Here is a 16776-nt window from a genome sequence, read left to right on the forward strand (position 1 = left end):
GACTATAAATTTGCCTCTCATCCAGTGTCTTAGATACATACCTGTGCTAGTTTACTTTAAAGGTCTGCCAGTTAGGAGGGGAGGGTCTAACAGTCTTTTAGATCCATGGCCTTATCATTTCTAACCGCTCCCCCACCCCATGGAACAGCTTACCGCAGATCTCTGCTGCCCCATCTGTAGCAATGCCCTGTAAATTACAGACAGAGAGAAAAGGACTTTTAAGCCACCACCATAACTCTGACTTCCTGTGACCACACAGACCATAGAAATATCAAGATAAAAATTCCTAAAGAAGGATATTTTGCTTATGAAGGCACTTTAATTGCATACCTTTCTGTGACTTGTAATAACTTCATAGACTCTCTGAATTTGCTGCACTCACCTTCCTAGACTGAAGGGAGCTTGCTCACTTGCCTATTTTCAGTGCATTTCCTCCAACATCCTCTATGCAGAGCTTTCCCAAAAGTACATTCCTTATTTCTATTTAAATTGTTAGACACATCCACAATATTCTTTGTTTAATCCTCAATTACAAATCATCTTCCAAGATTGTATTATTTCAACACTGAGAATGAATAATATGCTTCAAGATTCCCAAGTTTATTACCAGCAGATAACTGTGGTTGGTTAAAGATTTTTAAGTATGTTATTCCTACTAAGGTTATATACGTGAAAGAAACAGGTTGTAATGAGTCTTCTTCCCAGAGATTTTATATTTGCCTTTTGTTTGGATTCTTTCACTGTTGAACAATATTATTACCATGAATGTCTTTTCTCTTTGGGATTTAGTTCACCATTTGCCCCTCTCTCTTTACAGGAGTAAAGGAATTGATGTTGTCCTTCCATCCATCCACCACTCCATGTTGTGTGTCCATTCCTTCAACAGGTAGTCAGTTTGGGTTCACCACCTTATTTGTGGCCTCTTCCCAGTGGCCCCTCTGTTGGCTCTGGAGAACAATATATGGGAAATCAGAGTGGGTACGTGGAAACTTGACTACCCATTATAGACGCATGGTGCCAGAAAAAGCCCAGGAGATCACAGCATGGCAGATCTCCATGCAAGGAACAGCAATTCTGGCTGTGGTGGACCAGTGTGAGTAAAAAGGCTTCATGGAGTGAAGACTTTGAAGAGTCCAAAAATGCATTGGCATTGCTTCCTAAGGAATTCAGTGTTGGGTATTGTTTAATATGAGAGGGAGATGCTAACACTATCATCGTTATAAACAACATAGTTGTTGCAAGTGTAATAGTTATTATTTTTAATATATTTTCTTTATAATTATTATTTGTGACTTACAAGAGCTCTTACAGAGGCAGTTGTTGAGAAGCGTGACCATTATAATGTTGCTGAAGTGTTCATTAAGTAGAAGCATGGTAATAGTATTAATAAGTACTCACTCTTTTGATCCACACATGAATGAAAATGTTACCCAACAGTGCTTGTATAATGGAGAAAGAAATCTATTCGTTTAAGAGATTGTAGAACCTAAAATAAGAGCAGTCATTCCACCGCATTTGACCATATATTCCAGACTATTAGTTTAAAGTAGGAACTACCTGATGACACCATATAAACACTTTGTGCATCCCCAATTATTCATTACCTTCCTGGTCCCCTGGTGCAGAGGTTCTTCCAGAAGGTGGTCCCATTTCTCCTCCCCACCCCACTCTTATCCTTTGCTACACACTGTTGGTCATTAGCTAAGCATCCTAATGTCCTGCATGTGTCTGAGTTGTGAGGGAACAGAACTCAGCTGTTTACAAACTGTAGAGACTATGACCAGTCTGAACAGCCTCTCTCCTTTCCTGCCCATACCCCCACAGGGCAACAGGGGCCTCAAAACCACAGCGATTCCCATGCCAGCCCATCAGGGAGCCTTCTGCCCTAGAATATTCTTACAACCAGGGCTGTTTCCTCCCTTACTTCACTGCCAGTTTCACTCTCAGGTTACAGTCCCCAACAAAAGGCTAGCCCAGTTTGAATTTCTTAATCAAGTCACATTGACCCTGAGTCCCTGGCATTTTCCTATGAGCACTCAGAAACAGAACAGGGCCTGCAAGTGACTACGGGCCAGGTTCCTCGGTGAGGGGACTTGCTGGGCCCTCAGGTTCTATAGCCTGGCCCGAGCATATCTCTCAGCACGGAGTCTTTTCATCTGCAGGATTTCGGGCCAGGCTTCAACAGTTCAGAGCTTCATTTTATCACCTGCAAACAGAATAATTCCCTGCTGCATATTTTAAGACTGTTATGTACCACAAAGGGTGCTTAGGGAATTCAGTGAGTCAATGCATGGAAATCACACAACCTGGTCCTCAGAGAATGTTAGTTATCTTCATTATGCACCATCGATAAAATTGGCTACACAGACTTGGCCAGGTATCAAAGCTACAGGCACAAGAATTTGACAATGTGTCACTGTCTGGATCATAGTCACAATTTTACACAGTAAAACAAGCTACCTGGGACCACCCACCTGTCAGCCCACCCGACTCACCACCCCAAGATCCCTCAATTTATCTGATTTGTTTGCTAACCCTAGTTTATGGAGAAAGCTGACAAATAACATACAGTCAATGACTGCTAGGTTATGTCCATTCCCATTCACTCAAATTGCCCCATTTTCAGTATCTGCTGTGCGGCAAAACATAGACTAATGTTCAGAATATGACAGCAAGGCCTTTCCCATTCCACAGTCAGAGAAGTATGAATCTGTCATGTTTAATATGCCATATGACACTAAGCAAGGCAGGAAAACAGGCTCCTGTACTTTAAGGAAATTTTTATCAATGACATTTGAAATTAAAGTGTTTTTCTTTGACCTTCAGCTAAGCAGAAAATTCAATTGACTCCTATTCCCCTTTACACAGGTGTCATGGTTTCATTGTATTAGGCACTTTTTCTTCATCTCCCCAGCATGAATTTGCTCCATCAGCACAGATGGAGTGTCTCCAAGGCTGCTCCGTGTGCATTGGCGTGTGTGTGCACACATGTGCACCCACTGATTGGTGCCACTGATTCATATCCAGGGGTTGTTCTGTCTTATAACTCAAGCATTGCTTTATTATATCCTAGAAAACTGCTTTTAGATCATTGATTGAACTATAGACCATCCTCTTGCCCACATTAGGAAGTGACATCTTCCAAGACACAGGTCATGTGTGCTTGTATATATGTATAAGTAAGAATTAAATATACATGTCATCCCCTCACATATTTAATTTGTGCCTCCCCAATTGAATGTGAACAGTAAAGGCTAACTTCCCATAACAGGAGAACTTTTAGGAAGAAAGAAGAAGGAATTAGCCACCAGGGAGAAGACAGGACATCAAGAAGAAGTTTGGTATAAAATCATTTATTCTAAAGCTGCTCTGGCTCAATAAATAAGTGGAATTGACATTATTGTATCATGCCAGAGCATCTGCTATTGAAGACCAATTTTAATTTACTTTTATATAAGTGGAAATTTGTGTTGGAACAGCATGGGAAATGAAGAACACTGCATGTATCTCTATTCCTGAAGTGTGTCTCAGAGCTGAACAGTTTTGAGGAAAAGGATCTTGTCTGGAGACAATAGAATTATTTTCATTGTTGGAATTTTTGTAGCTTCCAGAAGCACATCTGCAGGTGATTCTGTAAAAGTCTAGAGTTGACTTAAATAGCAGGAAATTTTAGCTTATTGAAATCAGGAAATGTGAGATATTTTTGCCTGCCACCACCACCACCACCAAGCAAGCACGTGTACACCCAGAGAGATTTCACCTCAGAGGGAATGACAAAGCTGGTTCTGTTACCGAGGCCAAACTTGTTCTGCTCACTGCACAACAGTGATAAACAAATAAATCAGGAGACAATGTTTTGGGGCAAGGAATAGTAACTTTATTCAGAAAGCTGGCAGACTAAGAAGTTGGGGGACTAATGTCCTGGAGAATCATCTTGCCCAAGTCAGAAATCAGGCTCCTTTTAAACTAAAAAGCGGAGGGGGTGTTGTTCATTGTGCAAACTTCTTGCTGCAGCCATTCTTTGTTCTTGCAGCCGTCCATGTGGGTCAGGCTATGGTATTCCTGTAAACCTCCAACAAAACAAAGGCTAATCTCTATTTTGCAACTTGCCATCTCTGCATAAGTGCAGAAGTGCTAACATCATTAAAGGTCAGATCTCCGAGAATAGGCTTTCCTGTAGGTTTTAGGCTAAAGGCAACGTTGTTTTACAAAAGGTGCAGAGCCAGCAAGATTAAGCCTGGAAAACAGGGCACAGTGCTTCAAACTAAAGGAACAGATCCAATGTGGCATCAGATTTGTTCTCTATTACAGTTCGAGTTAGCGGAAATTTTGCAGTAGAAAATCCCCTCAGTTGTTTTTCTTGCTTTGCCTGAGATCTTGTTTGTTGGCTTGTGGTCTCATGGTGTCAAAACCATATGTTCAGATGAATACTATTAAAATCATATGGTGCCGAAAACATATCTGTTCTGCTTCAAAAATTGCCTGAAACTTTTAGCTTTGTTTCCTCCCATAGAACTTGGATTGAATCAATTCTCGACTTTCTTCTTCCATCAAACCAGTTTTTTACTGGAGGGTTTAAAGCCCAAATTAAAGAATTTTGGAGAAGACTCATGTAATTCATAAGAGCTTTTTATCCGAAATTAAGACTGATCCATATTTATACTTTTAATCAAGAAACACAATAAACTTTGTTAGTCGATCATTTATGGCATTTTTAACTATGTCCATGTAATCTTTTGGATGTTGAGAGGCTTAGACTCTTGATCTAACAAAACAGGTATCATTGCTTGACTCTGTGAATGAAAGAATCTCAGTATAGTTTCCTGCAAGTATATTTTATTAAAAATAATAAAGAATTCTTGCTCTCTAATAAAGCAACAGACAGAAGCACATACTGAGTGTTTAAAGTAAATCAGACTATGTGAAAACTTATCTAAACAACTTAAGATAGTATAGAGAAAAAAGTATGAACTTGAAGGAAAATACATATTGTGCAATTAATATCCTATTTGTAAGAAACAAATGATTAAAAAAACCGAATTTTTAAATGATTTCTTGAAAAAGGAGTTATATAAAGCCAACTTATTTTCATAAGTGTTACATAAAAAGGGCTATCTAAATCTATATTATTAAAGAATAAAATATACCAAATATATCTCCAACTTAATTCATTTGCATGATATTTATAATTTTTGAAAATATAACTTACATATACATATCCATGCAGCTCTTGGGTTATCCACAGTACCCTAGTATACAGTTATTCCTATTAAACATAAAAAATGCAATAGGCAAGGTTCAGGCCCTTGCTTTTGAACTGACACTGGAATTCTGGATATTCCCTTAGGTTAAAGACCAAAAGCAAAGTAATTATTCTACTTTAAAGCAGTTGCTCAAAGACTTTAAGACATTCATTGTATATATCCAGTTACAGGAAACAATTAAGATTTCTGAACTTTAAAAAAAGAAATCTACAGCTGAAAATGAAATTCTGTCATATCTGCTGACCATAACTGTAAAGTCTCTAAATTAATGTTCCCTTTACTGTTTTCCTACCAGCATAGGCCTTGATCACCACTTTCACATTCCCTTTATGCTAGATGAAGGAAAGCCTCTAAACATGGTATGTTTTGAGTGTTGAATGTGTGCAAAAGCCATCTATCAGTTAGCATGTAGGGAAAATACAGTTTCTTTTGAGTGGGTAAATACACTACATACAAATATAAGGGGAGGTACTAGCTCCAACGCTGTTTTACAGTGAAAACTGCAGAAACTTCAAACAGGCAATAGGAAACAACCTGAGAAACCAGAGTAAGAGTTCCTACTGAAACCAATTCCTTTTATGCTTGATGAACGAACGTCTCTCCACATGTGCAAACTGAGAGATAAATGCTTTTGAAAGCCATCAATCATCAAACTTGCTGGGAACACACAGTTTGTTTTCAATGGGAAACTACATTACATACATATATATGGGGTGGGACTAGCCCCAACTCGGTTTTACAGGTAAAACAGCAAGAAATTCAAACGGGCACTTGGAAACACTCTCAGAAACCACAGTAAGTGTTTTAGTGCAAACCAAACCCGTTATGCTAGATGAACGAACTTCTCTCTACATACTCAATCCTGAGAGTTAAGTGAGTGTGAATGCCGTCAGTCAACAAACTTGTTGGGAACTCACAGATAATTTTCAGTTGGAAATCACAATAAATACATATATATATTTAGGTACTAGCTCCAAATCAGGTTTACAGTGAAAAATGCATGAACTTCAAACCGGCACTAGGAATCATACTGAGAAACCAGAGTAAGTGTTTCTACTGCAAACTATTCACTTTATGCTAAATGAGCGAATGTATCTACACATGATCAGTTCGGAGAGATATGTGTTTTTGAAAGCTGTCAATCACCAAGTTTGTTGGGAACACACAGATCTTTTCAGTGGGAAACTACACTACATACATATAGATGGGGAGGAACATGCTCCAACTCGATTTTTCAGTGAAAATTGTATGAACATGAAACAGTCACTAGGAAACAGACTGAGAAACCAGAGTGAGTGTTTCTCCTGCAAACCGTCCCATATGTGCTTGATGAACGAACATCTCTTCACATGCTCAGTTCTTAGATAAAAGTATCTGTGAAAGCTCTCCTTAACCTAGCTTGTTGGCAACACAGTTACTTTTCTGTTAATAATTACACAAGATACATATTTATAATGGGAAGTACTAGCTCCAACTCGGTTTTACAGTGAAAACTGCAGGAATTTCAAACCGATATAAGGAAACAAACAGAGAAACCAGAGAAAGTTTTCTCCTGCAACCACTTCCATTTGTGCTAGATGAACGAACGTCTCTCCACATGTTCAGTTCTGAGAGATAAGTTTGTGTGAAACCCGCACTTTACCTAGCTTCTTGGGAACACAAAATTTCTTTTTAGTTGGAAACTACACTACATACGTACATATAGGATTGCTCCTAGCTGCAACTCGGTTTTACAGTGAAAACTGCAAGAACTTCAAACCGGCCCTAGGAAAAAGACTGAGAAACCAGAGTAAGTGTTTCTCCTGCAACCCGTTCCCTTTGTGCTAGATGAACGAATGCCTCCCCACATGCCCAGTTCTCAGAGATAATTGTGTTTGAAAGCCGTGCTTCACCTAGCTTGTTGGGGACACAAAGTTTCTTTTCAGTTGGAAACTACACTACATACATATATATGGGGAAGTTCTAGCTCCAAGTTGGTTTTACAGTGAAACTGTAGAAACTTCAAACCGGCACTAGGATATAGACTGAGAAACCAGAGTAAGTGTTTCTCCTGCAAACCGTCCCATATGTGCTTGATGAACGAACATATCTTCACATGCTCAGTTGTTAGATAAAAGTGTCTGTGAAAGCTGTCTTTCACCTAGCTTATTGGGAACACAAATTTCTTTTCAGTTGAAAACTTCACTATATAAATATATATGGGGGGGTACCAGCTCCAACTCGGTTTTACAGTGAAATTTGCAGGAAATTCAAACCGGTATTAGGAAACACACAGAGAAAGCAGAGAAAGTTTTCTCCTGCAACCACCTTCATTTGTGCTACATGAACGATCGTCTTTCCACATGCTCAGTTCTGAGAGATAAGTGTGTGTGAAAGCTGTCCTTCACCTAGCTTGTGGGGAATACAAATTTTCTCTTCTCATGGAAACCACAGTAAATGCATATATATGGGCAGGTTCTAGCACCCATTCGGTTTTAAAGTGAAAACTGCAGGAACTTCGAACTGGCATTAGGAATCAGACTGACAAAACAAAGTAAGTGTTTCTATTGCAACCCTTTCCCATTGTGCTAGATGAACGAACGACCCTCAACATTTTCAGTTCTCGGAGATAAGTGTATGTGAAAGCCGTCCTTCACCTAGCTTGTTGGGATCACAAAGTTTCTTTTCACTTGGAAACTTCACTACATACATATATATGGGTAGGTACTAGCTCCAACTCTGTTTAACAGTAAAAACTGCAAGACCTTCCAACCGGCACTAGGAAACAGACAGAGAATTCAGAGTAAGTGTTTCTCCTGGAAGCCGTTCCCTTTTTGCTGGATGAACGAACGTCTCTCCACATGCTCAGTCTGAGTGATAACTGTGTGTGAAATCCGCCTTCACCTAGCTTGTTGGGAACACAATGTTTCTTTTTAGTTGGAAAATGCACTGCATACATATATATAGGGCAGTTCTAGCACCAACTCATGTTTACAGAGAAAACAGCAGGATCTTTAATCTGGAACTAGGAAGGAGACTGAGAAAACAGAGTAAGTGTTTCCCTTGCGACCCGTTCCAATTGTGCTAGATGAACGATCGTCTCTTCACATGCTCAGTTCTGAGAGATAAGTGTGTGTGAAAGCTGCCCTTTACCCAGCTTCTTGGGAACACAAAGTTTCTTTTTAGTTGGAAGCTACACTACATACATATATATGGGCAGGTTCTAGCTCCAACTCGGTTTTACAGTGAAAACTGCATGGAGTTCAAACCAGCACTTGTAAACATACAGAGAAATGAGACTAAATATTTCTAGTACAACCCATTCCCTTGGTGCTAGATCAGCGTATGTCTCTACACATGATCAATTCTGAGAGTTAATTCAGTTACAAATTCTTCTGTCAGTTAGTTGTTGGGAGCACACAGTTTCTTTTCAGTGGGAAACTGCACTACTTACTCTGGTTTCTCAGTTTGTTTAATACTGCCGGTTTGAAGTTTATGTAGTTTTCAGTGTAAAATCTATTTGGAGCTTGTAACTCCCCCTGTATATTTATGTAGTGTTATTCCTCACTGAAAACAAACTATGTGATCCCGAGAAGCTTTGTGAATTTTGGCTTTCACACTCATTCAATATTAGGAACTTAGAATGTAGGGAGGGATTCGTTTATGTAGCATAAAGAGAATATTTTGTTGTAGATACACTTTCGTTTCTCAGTATCTTTCCAAGTGCTGGTTTGAAGTTAGTGAAGATTTCACTGTAAATGCGAGTTTGAGTTTGTACCTCCCCATATATATGTATGTAGTGTAGTTTCCCAATCAAAAGAAACTATGAGTTCCCAATAAGCCAAGTGATCCATGGCATTGACACAGAATTAACTCTCAGAATTGAGCATGTGTAGAGACGTTCGTTCACACAGCATAAAAGGAATGGGTTGCAGTAGAAACACTTACTCTGGTTTCTCAGTTTGTTTCCTAGTGCTGGTTTGACGTTCATGCAGTTTTCACTGTAAAAGTGTGTTGGGGAAAGAACCTCCCAATATATATGAATGTAGTGTTGTTACACACTGAAAAGAGTCTGTGTGTTCCCAACAATCTAATTGAATGATGGCTTTCACACACAATTAACATTCAGATTTGAGCATGTGGAGAGACGTTCATTCACATAGCATAAATGGAATGTATTGCAGAAAAAACACTCTCTTTCCTACAGCCATTTTGAATAAATGCAGATTTCACTGTAAAATGGATTTGGAGCTACTACCTCCCCATATATATATGTATGTAATGTAATTTCCCACTGTAAAGAGACTGTGTTCCCACCCAGCTAGGTGATTGACGGCATTCACACACACATAAATCTCAGAATTGAGCATGAGTAGAGACGTTCGTTCATCTAGCATAAACGGAATGGGTTGCAGTAGAAACACTTACTCTGTTTTCTCAGTATGTTTCCTAGTGCCATTTTGGAGTTCATGCAGTTTTCACTTAAAAATCGATTTAGGCTAGACCCCCCCCATATATATTTATGTAGTATAGTATAGCACTGAAAAAGAATTCTGTGTTCCCAACAAGCTAGGTGAATTACTGCATTCACGCGCACTTAACTCTCAGAATTCAGCATGTGGATAGACGTTCGATCATCAAGCATAAACGGTAAGAGTAGCAGTAGAGACACTTACTCTGGTTTCTCAGTTTCTTTCCTAGTGCCAGTTTGAATTTCATGCAGTTTTCACTATAAAGTTGACTTGGAAATATTCTCTCCCCATATATATGTATGTAGTGCATTTCCCTACTCAAAAGAAACTGTGTGTTCCCTGCAAGGTAACGGATAGATGGCTTTTGCACACATTCAACTCTCAGAACTGAGCATGGAGAGAGGCGTTCTTTCATCTATGGTGAAGGCAATGGGTTGCAGTAGAAACACTTTTCCTGGTTTCTCATTATTTTTCCTAGGTCCAGTTTGAAGTTCATGCAGTTTTCACTGTAATACCAGGTTGGTGCTAGTATCTAGCCATATAGATATAGTTTAGTTTCCAATTGAAAAGAAACTGTGTGTTCACAACAAGCTAGTTGATTGATGGCTTTCACGCACATTCAATTCTCAGAATCGAACATGTGTTGAGCCGTTCGTTCATGTAGCATAAAGGGATTTTATAACATATGAAACACTTACTGTGATTTCTAAGTATGCTTCCTAGTGCCGGTTTGAAGTTTATGCAGTTTTCAGTGTAAAACCGTGTTGAAGCTACTACCTATCCATATATATATATATATGTAGATTAGTTCCATACTTTAAAGAAACTGTATGGTCCCAACAAGATAGGTCATTGACCGATTACACACACATTCATCTCTCAGAATTGAGCATGTGGAGATGAGTTCGTTAATGTAGCATAAAGGGATTGAGGAGCCATAGAAACACTTAATGTGATTTCTCAGTATGTTTCTTAGTGCCAGTTTGAAGTTCATGCAGTTTTCTCTGTAAAACTGAGTTGGAGCTAGGACCTCCCCATATATATGTATGTCGTGTATTTTCCCACTGAAAAGAAACTGTGTGTTCCCAACAAGCTAGGTGATTGAAGACTTTCACACACATTCAATTGTCAGAATTGAGCATGTGGAGAGGTGTTCATTCATCTAGCATAAATGGAATTTGAAAGCGATGATATTGTCCTATGTTGGTAGGGAAACAGTGAAGGGAGCATTAATTTAGAGCCTTTATAGTTATGGTCAGTATACATGACAGAATTTCATTTTCAGCAGTAGATTTCTTTTTTTTAAGGTTCAGAAAACTTAATTCTTTCTTGTAACTGGATATAGATAGTGAATGTGTTAAAGTCTTTGAGCAACTGCTTTAAAGTAGAAATGTTACTTTGCTTTTGGTCTTTAACCTAAGGGAATATCCAGAATTCCAGTGGCAGTTCAAAAGCAAGGGCCTGAACCTTGCCTATTACTTGTTTTATGTACAGTAAGAATAACTGTAGCCTAGGGTACTGTGGATAACTGAAGAGCTGCTAGTATATGTTATATGTAAGTTATATTTTCAAAAATTATATATATCATGAAAATCAATCAACCTTGGAGATCTATTTGGTATAATTTAGTCTTTAATAATGTAGATTTAAATAGCCCTTTTGTTTATGTAACTCTTATGAAAATAAGTTTTCTTTATATAACTCTTTTGTAGATAAATGATAAATTATTGGGTTATTTTTTCATTTGCTTCTAAAAAATAGGATATTAATAGCACAATATGTATTTTCCTTCAAGTTCATACTTTTTTCTCTATACTATCTTGACTTCTTTAGAGAAGTTAACCCATAATCTGATGTATTTTAAACACTCAGTATGTGCTTCTGCCTGTTGCTTTATTGGAGAGCAAGAATTCTTTATTATTTTTAATAAAATATACTTGCAGGAAACTATACTGGGATTCTTTCATTCACAGAGTCAAGCGATGATACCTGTTTTGTTAGATCAAGCATCTAAGCCTCTCAACTTCCAAAAGATTACATGGACAAAGTTAAAAACGCCATAAATGATTGACTAACAAAGTTTATTGTGTTCCTTCATTAAAAGTATAAATATGGGTCAGTCCTAAATTCGGATGTAAAGCTAATATGAATTACATGATTCTTCTCCAAAATTCTATAGTTTGGGCTTTAAACCCTCCAGTAAAAAACTGGTTTGAAGGAAGAAGAAAGTCGAGAATAGATTCAATCCAAATTCTATGGGAATAAACAAAGCTAAATGTTTCAGTCATTTTTTGAAGCAGGAAAGGTACGTTTTCTGCAGCATATGATTTTAATAGTATTCATCTGAACATACGATTTTGACACCATGAGACCACAAGCCAACAAACAAGATCTCAGGCAAAGCAAGAAAAACAACTGAGGGGATTTTCTACTGCAAAATTTCCCCTAACTCGAACTGTAATAGAGAACAAATCTGACGCCACATTGGATCTGTTCCTTTAGTTTGAAGCACTGTGCCCTGTTTTCCAGGCTTAATCTTGCTGGCTCTGCACCTTTTGTCAAACAACGTTGTCTTTAGCCTAACACCTACAGGAAAGCCTATTCTCAGAGATCTGACCTTTAATGATGTTAGCACTTCTGCACTTATGCAGAGATGGCAAGTTGCAAAATAGAGAATAGCCTTTGTTTTGTTGGAGGTTTAAAGGGACACCATAGCCTGACCCACATGGACGGCTGCAAGAACAAAGAATGCCTGCAGCAAGAAGTTTGCACAGCCAACCACACCCCCACCCCATTTTAGCTTAAAAGGAGCCTGATTTCTGAGTTGGGAAAGATGATTCTCCAAGACATTAGTCCCCCATCTTCTTGGTCTGCCAGCTTTCTGAATAAAGTTACTATTCCTTGCCCCAAAACATTGTCTCCTGATTTATTTGTTTATCACTGTTGTGCAGTGAGCAGAACAAGTTTGGCCTCGGTAACAGAACCAGCTTTGTCATTCCCTCTGATATGACATCTCTCTGGGTGGACACGTGCTTGCCTGGTGGTGGTGGTGGTGGTGGTGGTGATAGGCAAAAATATTTCACTTCTCCTGATTTCAATAGGCTAAAATTTCCTGCTATTTAAGTCAACTCTAGACTTTTACAGAATCACCTGCAGATGTGCTTCTGGAAGCTACAAAAATTCCAACAATGAAAATAATTCTATTGTCTCCAGACAAGATCCTTTTCCTCAAAACTGTTCAGCTCTGAGACACACTTCAGGAATAGAGATACATGCAGTGTTCTTCATTTCCCATGCTGTTCCAACACAAATTTCCACTTATATAAAAGTAAATTAAAATCAGTCTTCAATAGCAGATGCTCTGGCATGATACAATAATGTCAATTCCACTTATTTATTGAGCCAGAGCAGCTTTAGAATAAATGATTTTATACCAAACTTCTTCTTGATGTCCTGTCTTCTCCCTGGTGGCTAATTCCTTCTTCTTTCTTCCTAAAAGTTCTCCTGTTATGGGAAGTTAGCCTTTACTGTTCACATTCAATTGGGAAGGCACAAATTAAATATGTGAGGGGATGACATGCATATTTAATTCTTACTTATACATATATACAAGCACACATGACCTGTGTCTTGGAAGACGTCACTTCCTAATGTGGGCAAGAGGATGGTCTATAGTTCAATCAATGATCTAAAAGCAGTTTTCTAGGATATAATAAAGCAATGCTTGAGTTATAAGACAGAACAACCCCTGGATATGAATCAGTGGCACCAATCAGTGGGTGCACATGCGTGCACATACACGCCCATGCACACGGAGCAGCCTTGGAGACACTCCATCTGTGCTGATGGAGCAAATTCATGCTGGGGAGATGAGGAAAATGTGCCTAATACAATCAAACTATGACACCTGGGTAATGGGTCATAGGAGTCAATTGAATTTTCTGGTTTGCTGAAGGTCAAACAAGAACACTTTAATTTCAAACGTCATTGATAAAAATTTCCTTAAAGCACAGAAGCCAGTTTTTCTGCCTTGCTTAGTTTCATATGGCATATTAAACATGAGAGATTCATACTTCTCTGACTGTGGAACGGGAAAGGCCTTGCTGTCATATTTCTGAACATTAGTCTATGTTTTGCCGCACAGCGGATACTGAAAATGGGGCAATTTGAGTGAATGGGAATGGACATAACCTAGCAGTCATTGACTGTGTGTTATTTGTCAGCTTTCTCCATAAACTAGGGTTAGAAAACAAATCAGATAACTTGAGGGATCTTGGGGTGGTGAGTCGGGTGGGCTGACAGGTGGGTGGTCCCAGGTAGCTTGTTTTACTGTGTAAAATTGTGACTATGATCCAGACAGTGACACATTGTCAAATTCTTGTGCCTGTAGCTTTGATACCTGGCCAAGTCTGTGTAGCCAATTTTATCGATGGTGCATAATGAAGATAACTAACATTCTCTGAGGACCAGGTTGTGTGATTTCCATGCATTGACTCACTGAATTCCCTAAGCACCCTTTGTGGTACATAACAGTCTTAAAATATGCAGCAGGGAATTATTCTGTTTGCAGGTGATAAAATGAAGCTCTGAACTGTTGAAACCTGGCCCGAAATTCTGCAGATGAGAAACGCCATGCTGGGAGATAAGCTCGGGCAAGGCTACAGAACCTGAGGGCCCAGCAAGTCCCCTCACCGAGGAAACTGGCCCACAGTCACTTGCAGGCCTTGTTCTGTTTCTGAGTGCTCATAGGAAAATGCCAGGGACTCAGGGTCAATGTGACTTGATCAAGAAATTCAAACTGGGATAGCCTTTTGTTGAGGACTGTAACCTAGGAGTGAAACTGGCAGTGAAGTAAGGGGATTTATGTGAAAACTAAAAAGGAAGGTATTTAAGCATAATTATTAAACAGCAGGTACGTTTACACTGTTGGCTGGATCATCTTATCTGGAGAGCTTTAATAAGTAGAGAGTCTCCCATATTTAGAGATGGGCATGCAGGAAAATGACGTGGATGGGAGGGCCATTCTCACCCCAAGATCACATGACTTAGTACTCACGGAAGTAACACCTCTTGTATGTTATTCCAGATGGACTGTCCTCCCATGATTATTTTCAGCTGTGTCATCAGTTCAAGGAAACAGCCACCTGGATCACACTGGAATATTAGAAAGAAAATCTCATTTAAATTTTAGATAGCTCTAACATGAAATAAAGCCATTATTTTATGCCTAAAATTATCTAAGGAACAGACAGTAAAGACACTCTTCTTTGGGCAACTAAGAGAAAACATGAAACAGGTTAGACTGTCAGAACACAAAGCAGTATTTCCACCTCTTCATTTCTGCATTTTCACAGACAATACACCGGATCTCCCAGATAAGTTACAAATCTGCCCTTAAAGAATGTGATGTAGAAACACGAGGAGTAGTAGTTGACAAACTAGAACAAGAACACCTTCATGGCTAGGTTGTTCCCATAGTCAGACTGGTCCTTGGGAGCTCTGCAGCTAGAATAAAGAAAAGTTAAGTCTGCAAAACTGTGAACGGCTTTGAGACCCTAATCATGGCAACGGACACATGAGTTAACACGCCAAATATGTATATATGTATATATATATACACAATTCACACTTTTTTCTTATAGCTGTTTTGAATTTCTTATCATAGCTACTATGTTAATTCCAACTGTACACACTGTTGTAAGAGTTTCTCCCTCTATGAACGCAATATCACACAAGGCAAAAAAAACAAGTCACCCGTTCCTTAAAATTTATAAGCACAACAGTATCCAATGGGCAAGAACTGTCCTCTGTTAGGTGTAAGTTGACAGAAAGCTACTTCTAAACATCCTACTAAATAATATTCTCTTGTCTCCCTCAAAAGCAGTAAGGTAGGACTATTGAAGAAAACAAACAAAACATGGGGCCACTTGCTAGGAGCATTTGGGGAACATAAAACGGGTCATCCTCCTAGCTCAGAATTTGAATTCGTCTTTGTGTTTTCAGAAGATGACCCCTGAGCAGACCACTGAGAGAACGACCCAACCACATGCAGCGTGTGGGAAGCACTTAACTTGGGCCGCTAAGCCACTGGCTGGGATACAAGCCAGAGAGAAGAAACATTTTATTATAGAAGACAAAGCTGATGAGAATGGAGCTACACTAACAGGAACAGCATGGGGGAAGACACAAAACAGTGTGATTACTTGTCTTCTCTTTAACACACAAGCATATCTGCCACTGGAACCACGACCCTCTTCCACTTATTTGCAATACAGAGACTATTTACTTTCAACAGTAGGGTACATAATCTAATGTAATTGAAATTATTATTAAACACTGACCTGTTTACACAGAGCTTGGACATTCTAATGCTTCCTTTGTCCCTTTTACTAATGCAAAGCTGGAGCTAATTCACTTCTCATATAGGCTAGAGAAAATATTTTTAAACTTGAAGTTTTCTAAAGACTGTAATATACTGGAATTGAAGTGCCTAAAAGATAGTCTCTGTTTTGACTTGGTTCTAAAACTGGTGTAGAAATGATCTCAGCTGCAGGAGGAGCTTACCACACTCAGTCAACATGATTGTCACTTTCTCAAATATGGCGTTCAGTATCACGATGATGATAAAACTGATGAGGGAAGCAGTGATGGGAGTGGCTCACCGGCACAGTCAGGTACTTTTGGATTGGGTCTCTTCCATTCAGGTTCTTGGGAAGTTTTGCAGAAAATACAATGAACACTGAAAGTCCATAGACAATGATCCCAATAACTGAAGCAATGGTCAACAGGACCTGACAAACCAAAAACCCAGCAGCATGAGACTCACTAATGATCGTATTTTTACACAGAAAATTGCCCCCAACCCAGGTTTAACAGACAACATGTATGTGCTGTAAACCTCACATAAACGTGAGAAGTGATATAAATCGCACATAAATGCCACAAGAAACGTAAATATCAGTCATGTTAAACTTTAGGGGAGAAAGAATGAAGGATGTCAAAAAGAATGAGTGCATCCACTAATGTAACATGCTGACAGCAGGAGCAGCTGTGTGCAGGGC

General features: G+C 39.0%; 1 pseudogene; it reads left to right on the forward strand.

Annotated features, from left to right (window-relative positions):
* LOC140690590 (anoctamin-6-like) overlaps positions 1–15886 on the forward strand; it is an 83620-nt pseudogene extending 67734 nt beyond the window's left edge.
* The last annotated feature ends 890 nt before the right edge of the window (positions 15887–16776 follow it).

This window comes from Vicugna pacos, chromosome 31, assembly GCF_048564905.1.
Source record: "Vicugna pacos chromosome 31, VicPac4, whole genome shotgun sequence".
NCBI classification, from domain to species: Eukaryota; Metazoa; Chordata; class Mammalia; order Artiodactyla; family Camelidae; genus Vicugna; species Vicugna pacos.